The sequence below is a fragment of the Alosa pseudoharengus genome, unplaced genomic scaffold (genome assembly GCF_046254945.1).
Source record: "Alosa pseudoharengus isolate Yale_2024_CS ecotype anadromous, Long Island Sound unplaced genomic scaffold, YU_APseudo_1.1 YU_APseudo_1.1_scf_17, whole genome shotgun sequence".
Lineage (NCBI taxonomy): Eukaryota > Metazoa > Chordata > Actinopteri > Clupeiformes > Clupeidae > Alosa > Alosa pseudoharengus.
In genome coordinates, this window is record NW_027468640.1 from 7,627,043 (window position 1) to 7,634,542 (window position 7,500).

The window sequence follows — 7,500 nt, forward strand, 5'->3', positions numbered from 1 at the left end:
CTCTCTTTTGCCTTTCTCTTCTTTGGGGGCTCACCTTTCCTCACTCGCTCCTGGTTCTCAAGGGCTGCCTTGTGTAATCGCCATTCACGCTGGCGATTAAAGGGATCGATCTAGGGCTTGGTGAGGGAACCTAGGTTGGTCAGGACAGGAGGAGGTGGATGACCAGCCCTGGGTGGATGCTGAGGGTGGTGGTTGGGTGGCAGGCCAGCCCTGGGTGGATGCTGAGGGTGGTGGTTGGGTGGCAGGCCAGCCCTGGGTGGATGCTGAGGGTGGTGGTTGGGTGGCAGGCCAGCCCTGGGAGGATGCTGAGGGTGGTAGGTGGGTGGCAGGCCAGCCCTGGGTGGATGCTGAGGGTGGTGGTTGGGTGGCAGGCCAGCCCTGGGAGGATGCTGAGGGTGGTGGGTGGGTTGCAGGCCAGCCCTGGGAGGATGCTGAGGGTGGTGGGTGGGTTGCAGGCCAGCCCTGGGAGGATGCTGAGGGTGGTGGGTGGGTTGCAGGCCAGCCCTGGGAGGATGCTGAGGGTGGTGGGTGGGTTGCAGACCAGCCCTGGTTGAAGGACCAGCCCTGGGTGGATGCTGAGGGTGGTGGTCCGTGGGTGGATGCTGAAGGTTGTGGGTGGGTGGCAGACCAGCCCTGGGTGGATGCTGAGGGTGGTGGTCCGTGGGTGGATGCTGAAGGTTGTGGGTGGGTGGCAGACCAGCCCTGGGTGGATGCTGAGGGTGGTGGTCCGTGGGTGGATGCTGAAGGTTGTGGGTGGGTGGCAGACCAGCCCTGGGTGGATGCTGAGAGTGGTGGGTGGGTGGAGGACCAAACATGAGAGTGTGCCAGGGGTGCCTGGTAAGAAGACCAGCCTTGAGTGTGAGCTGGGGGCAGCTGATAGCCAGATGAGAACTCCTGGGCTTGTTCCAGGGGTGCCTGAAGAAAGGAAGTCCAGCTCTGGTAGTGTGTTGGGGATGGCTGGAAGGTAGAGGACCAGCCCTCCATACAGCTGTTTTGTGAGGAAGCAGCATCGTGCTTGGAAATAGCTGCGTCTCCCCCACCTGTGTGTGGAATGGCACTGGCGGACAGTGGTACAGGTGTTCTGGAATGGCGCCGGCGGATTATTGCATCACCCTCACGGTTCTCAGGCTCCTGGAACTCCAAAGGAGTGTGTCCATGCTGAACTGGCTGTGATGGTAGGTCACGAGCCTCCAGGAGGGATTTTTTAGCCACGGCAATCTGCTGTGGAAGCTGCACGCCCTGCAGTAAAGAATCCCGTTCAGTTCTCTTTTGGCGATCATGCAGCCTGCAAAGACAGAAAACAAAACACACAAGAGTAAATTTTTCAGTGTGTTAATTGTTAAACATTTTGTTCAAGTATCCAATTCAATCAATTTATGAAGATATTAAATATGAACTCACCAGGAGCACACTGTGGTGTTGTTTATGTTTACAAGTACCAGGTCACTCCTGTCTGTGATCTCTTTGCAGTCCTCAACTAGCTGCTTGATGTGGGAGTACGCCATGACAATGGACTGGGGTATGGCAAATGTCCTCCCTTTATTGTCCTTTGGCCTGTTTCTGGCTTCCTTGTACTCTTTGTACAGCTTGAGAGCAACGCACTCTGAAATTCTGTTGTGGTCTGGTCTGTGCGCAGCCTGACCATGGACCATGAACAATCTACAAATAGATGACCAGATCACATAATGCTCATCATATATGCATGTTCACATATTGACTTAAATATATTGATACAAATGCTAAAGAATACAGCTATATGAGATGTAGATACCTCTCAGCTGCCTGCTGGCCTGGAGCAGAGCCACTGCGCTTTCTTGAAGCCCTCCAAGGTCCTGGCAAAGCTGTTTTTTTGCTCTTGAGGGTATATCTGGTGGCGGTCTGGTCGAAGATACTTAGATGTGAGTATAACCTCAAAATCTCTGCCACTTCAGCATTGGAGAGTGCTGTTATTGTCCGGTTAAGCCCAACCAGGTAACCTGCCAAGGCATCAACTGCCTCCCATCCAGGAATCCCTCTGGCATCACACCTAGTGTCCTGTTACAATAATTGAAACAATAAAACCGATTTCAAACATCTGGTACAAGAGCAAATATAAAGAAGCCCACATTTCCAATGGTGAGACATTATCCACTTTACCGGAGCTGGAGTGACAAGCCCACTCTCCTCAGATGGGGTGAGGACAGGCCTGGTAGAGGCATCGCTCGCAGAGGCATCACTCTCCCCCAATGGGGAGTAGACGGGCCCAGCAGAGGCATCACTCTCCCCCAATGGGGAGTAGACGGGCCCAGCAGAGGCATCACTCTCCCCCAATGGGGAGTAGACGGGCCCAGCAGAGACATCACTCTCCCCCAATGGGGAGTAGACGGGCCCAGCAGAGACATCACTCTCCCCCAATGGGGAGTAGACGGGCCCAGCAGAGACATCACTCTCCTCCAATGGGGACCTGGGATCTGGCCCGGGCCTGGGGCCACCGCTTACATATTGCTGAGGTGATTAATAAAAGAATACATAGAATAAAGAATAAATAATAATAATAATAATACATAATAAAGAATAAATAATCTTTTAATGGTTTGTTGTGTCTGTTGTACATTAAAAATGAAATGTTTATTAGTTTTCCGATATTTTTTTGATGTCTGATATACTGTTGACATAATATTACCTGCAATGTGAGGTCATGAGCCTGTGGTACGGTCACATCAGGACATTCATCCTCGAGGTCTTCATCCAAGACCTCAGGCAGGATGTCACCAATACCACTCTGCTGGCTCAGAAGATTTCCTCTGTTGGACTGTGCCAGAAGATACTCAACCGCAATACGCTCTCCTGCAATAAGTATTTACCAAGGGAAAAATGATTGATTGATTGATTGTTTACTTGCCTACCATGTCACAATATAGGTTTGATCATCATCAACAGCAGACTTTTCTTACCGGTAGGTTTCCCAGGGGGGATAAACTCTGGGAGAAGAGGTTTTCCCAACACTTTGCTGCTGAGCGCATTGACATTGGACATCAAACGGATGTTATAAATCTTTGTCCTGGATGTCTCAGTCATACAAAGTGCTTGTGCTGAACGGTTCAAATTCCACCTTGACACCCCCTCAAGCATGTACATCTGAGTGTGCAATGCATTGCATCTCCACCCTGATGAAACAAAAAACAGGATCACTGATTACAGAAAATTACAACAATAATTATGTCAACATTCAATAGGGAAATATACCAAATGTGTGTGAGGTTTTAACATGCCTGGAATGAAAGCACACTGGTGCTTATGGAAGCTTTCCAGAGAGGAGGACCCTCTGCCGCATCTAAGCACATCCAGTGTCTTCTCTCCTTTCTCCAGCCCTGACCCTATGTTAGTGTAAAGCTGCACTCCTGGTGGATCCTGGATGCAGGCAAGGTGCTTTTGCTGTACCTCCCACACTCGAGACATGCGCTCGTGGTTGATGAGGTGCAGCCCAGTGCCGTCCACAAGGTGCCACATCGAGTCAAGAAGACTTTTGATGAGGGCACGGGTCTCCTCCACTCCCCGGGTTTTCCTGCGGCAGTGCTTGGCTAGCTCTTTAGAGCTGATGCTCGCCAACACCTGGGCATCTGTTGGCTCGTGGCCCTGATGTTTTTGCCTCAGCTCTGACCGCTTTGCCTCTTTCAGACGACGGACGTCCTGGTCATCCCACTCAAAAATGCAGGTGGACAATTTGGAGCAGAACGTGCCGTACAGTGGATGGTGTTCCGTGGTGAGACCGTTGGTGAATCGCCTCATAAAGTGGAACACATCCAACCGCACAGTGGACGTCCATGGCCGAAACCAATGGAGAACTGGGCTCACTCCTGTGTAAATTCACAAGATCATGAATATACATTTTTTTAGTTTGTAGTCAGTGTCACCAACTGCCTTAATTTGGCAAAAAAACATCAACACAAACTACAGGTAACCTACCTCTGTCACTGCAACAGTCTCTATCCACATAGATGGCGTCTGGCTGTGGCTCACCAGCATCCCTGTACCGCTGGACGATCCCTTGGCACAGGTCATCCAGCCCAGCCCCCTCGCCGGTTGTGAGGACAGAGTTGAGGATCTGACCATACTCATTCCCCACATTGGACATCCATGTTGCCGTGTCCTCAATCCCCCCAGCCAGTTTTTTGGTCACCTATGTTATAACAAAAGTATATACATCATTAGCACATGTTTTCTTATCCAACAATAAAAAAACAAATTAGCTCAAGCTTAAATAGGTTTACATTTACCTTCTTAGTGGAATCGAGTTTCAGAATTCTGCCAAACGTTGAAGTGATGACACCTTTGAGTTCATCAAGGTGACCGACTACATCGTTGGCATGCACTGTCTCGAACCACTGGGCCAGGGGCAAGGGAGAGAAAGGTGGTGGCGGGGGATAAACAGCCTGGGACTGCTTCAGGCAGGATCTTTTGTGAATTTCACAATCTGTGAAATAGTCAATGGATCTCCTAGCCCACTCCTCACTGTGTGCCTCTTGAAAGGCCTGCTGCAGGTAACTGGAGCTATTCCCTGCTGTTCTAGGACGCAAAAGTGTCACACATTTTCTGTCCAGTGCCAAATGTGTAGTCAACACAGCAGGGAATTTGTTGCGGTTAGAGGGGTCCAGTTGCTTTAAAATATCACTACTCCAAGGACAGACAGGTAGTTTGCACTGGCTGCACCTTGGGTAATCTCCCCCTATTAAATAATATTTGCTGTCCACATCAATGACCTCTCTGACCTTGGTGTAAATGCCAGAGTGGTGCATCTTTCGGTTGCATTGAGTGCATTTCAGAGGGATGCCCCACATGCGCATTGGTGCCCACAGGAACATCCTCTGCCGAAAGTAATAATGTGGGTTTGGAGGTGCCACAGATCTGATTGGGCTTGGGGGGTGGTGCCAATTCTGCCTGACATCCTGTCTCAGCTGCCCACTCGCGTCATAGAGGATGTGGGCAATCCACTCCTGATCACCTGGCTTGATGACCCGGAGGAACGGCTTTGGCAAAAACCTGGCCCGGCTTACCTCTGGAAAGTGCAGAGGGACTGGGAGCCCTGGTGCTGCTGGAGGAAGAGCAGGAGCAGGAGAAGAAAGAAGTGGTGTGCCACTCTGAGTCGCTGGTGCCACCTCAAATCGTGTGGAAGGGGCAGGAGCAACTTGGAGACGGATGGTTGGTGTCGTCTCCTGGGCTGTGAGGCAGACTGGAGCTGGAGCATCTCGGGGAGAGACGAATGGTGTCAGTGTCTCTTGGGCTAGGGTAGTGGAAGGACGGGTTGAAGGGGTTGGAGGAGAAATGTTTGGGAGGTCTGTGGGAGAATTTAAGACATTACACTTCTCAAGGTGCTCTGATAACCCGACAGCTCCCTTGGCCTTTGTGCCGCAGTGCTCACACTGCTCCTGGACATGGAAGTCTGACAGGTGCTGAGTAAACTGGTCAGAGAGCACTTCCTGAGCACAGAGGGAGCATGTCATAAAAGTACCGCCAGTCCCTGTCTGCTGTGGACCTGCTGCGGTCCGACCTGCTGCGGTCCCTGTTTGATGTGGACCTGCTGCGGTCCCTGTTTGATGTGGACCTGCTGCGGTCCCTGTTTGATGTGGACCTGCTGCGGTCCGACCTGCTGCGGTCCCTGTTTGATGTGGACCTGCTGCGGTCCCTGTTTGATGTGGACCTGCTGCGGTCCCTGTTTGATGTGGACCTGCTGCGGTCCCTGTTTGATGTGGACCTGCTGCGGTCCGACCTGCTGCGGTCCCTGTTTGATGTGGACCTGCTGCGGTCCCTGTTTGATGTGGACCTGCTGCGGTCCCTGTTTGATGTGGACCTGCTGCGGTCCCTGTTTGATGTGGACCTGCTGCGGTCCCTGTTTGATGTGGACCTGCTGCGGTCCCTGTCTGCTGTCCTGACTGGGGGAAAACAACATTTTGTATTTACTCTCTATATCCTCTTATCCTCTAAATCACACAAAACTCTGCATCAAAACAAGTAATTTGGAGAATCAAGCACAACGAAGCACCAGCCGTGGGGAACAGCTGTAGAGGAAGCATTTGTCAGCATCTTTATCTCACATCATATGTTTAAGGATTCAATGACATTACTTACATCATGGTAGCCACATTTGCAGGGGATATTTTTCCCAAAAATGTCTGTTTTTCTGACAGTTAGACCAAATAGAGGGGTCAAGGGACAACTCTTTATCCTCTCTATCACTGCCTTCCAACGTCTGCTTCCAGGTCTCTGGCCAGTGGAAAATTTATATTTCCCCTGGGCAAACAGGATCATGACGCCAGCCCAGAATGAATCTGGCTTTCCTTCCTTTGGCATCTCTATAGGACAAGAGGCAGTCATTAGGCTGTTAGGCAACATGTAGGCCTACATGCACAGACAGATTGACAGATAGACAGATAGGAAATTAAGCTACAACATCACAGCTACTGATAAAATTATGAACCAATGAACTCCCTCCATTTTCCTTATAAGTCAAGTTTGAGGAACTATCATCAGGGATGCTACATACAGAAGGTATATCATACAGTAGTAATATCGATATCAAAGCAAAGATTGTTAAGGCGGCCTTAACAATCTTTGATCAAAGCATTTAGAATCTTGTTTAGCGCGGTTCTTCAAAGAGCGCGCTGGCGTCTGATGACGTCACATGTGCTAAATTTAGACCAAAATTAGCAGCGACATTTCACGTAACCGTTACCGCGTCTTGAAACAAGTTTACACAAAACTGAGCATCTCTGTTTTAGTTTAGTTTCATGGACACAAGACAGACACGCAAAAGACACTTAAAAACATTCAGTAAAGAAATAATTAACATATCGATCAGCGTTATCCTTTGAGGTTTTGTCACCGTCTTATCAAAGTTAACAGCGGCATAAACACTTACGTAGACAAAATTGAGCATCTCTGCTCTAGTTTAGTTTGATAGACACAGCATCTCTGCTCTAGTTTAGTTTGATGTACACAGGAAAGACACGTAAAAACGTTCAGTAAAGAAACTAATTAACATAGCGATACGCGTTATCCCTTAAGGTTTTGTGACCGTCCAAACACGAAAAACATCCGTTTTGTCACAGCAGAACTATTACATTACATTTGGCTGGCTGACGCATTTTTAACAAAAGTTACTATTTACAAACACACCACATACTTTTACGATTTCACTTCGGCGATTTACATAATTTTAGTAAGTTCTACTTACTTTTAGTGTCGAGAGATATTCGCCGCTGGTAAATAAAGTTACCTGAGGATGAACTGTATCGTCACCGTCAGTCACCTATCAGAACACTGTGCGCTCGAGAGATGGCGCCCGCCCCCTAGGAGCGGTAAACTGTTTCGACGCATATGATTGGCTCTTTTGCCCCCTTGGAACGGCAACTGTTTCGAAGCATACGATTGGCTCTTTTGCCCCGCTGTTAGGACTTGTTAGGATTCTGTTAGGATTCTGTTAGGAGTTGTAAGTAACGGTTAGGACTCGGTTAGGACTTGTTA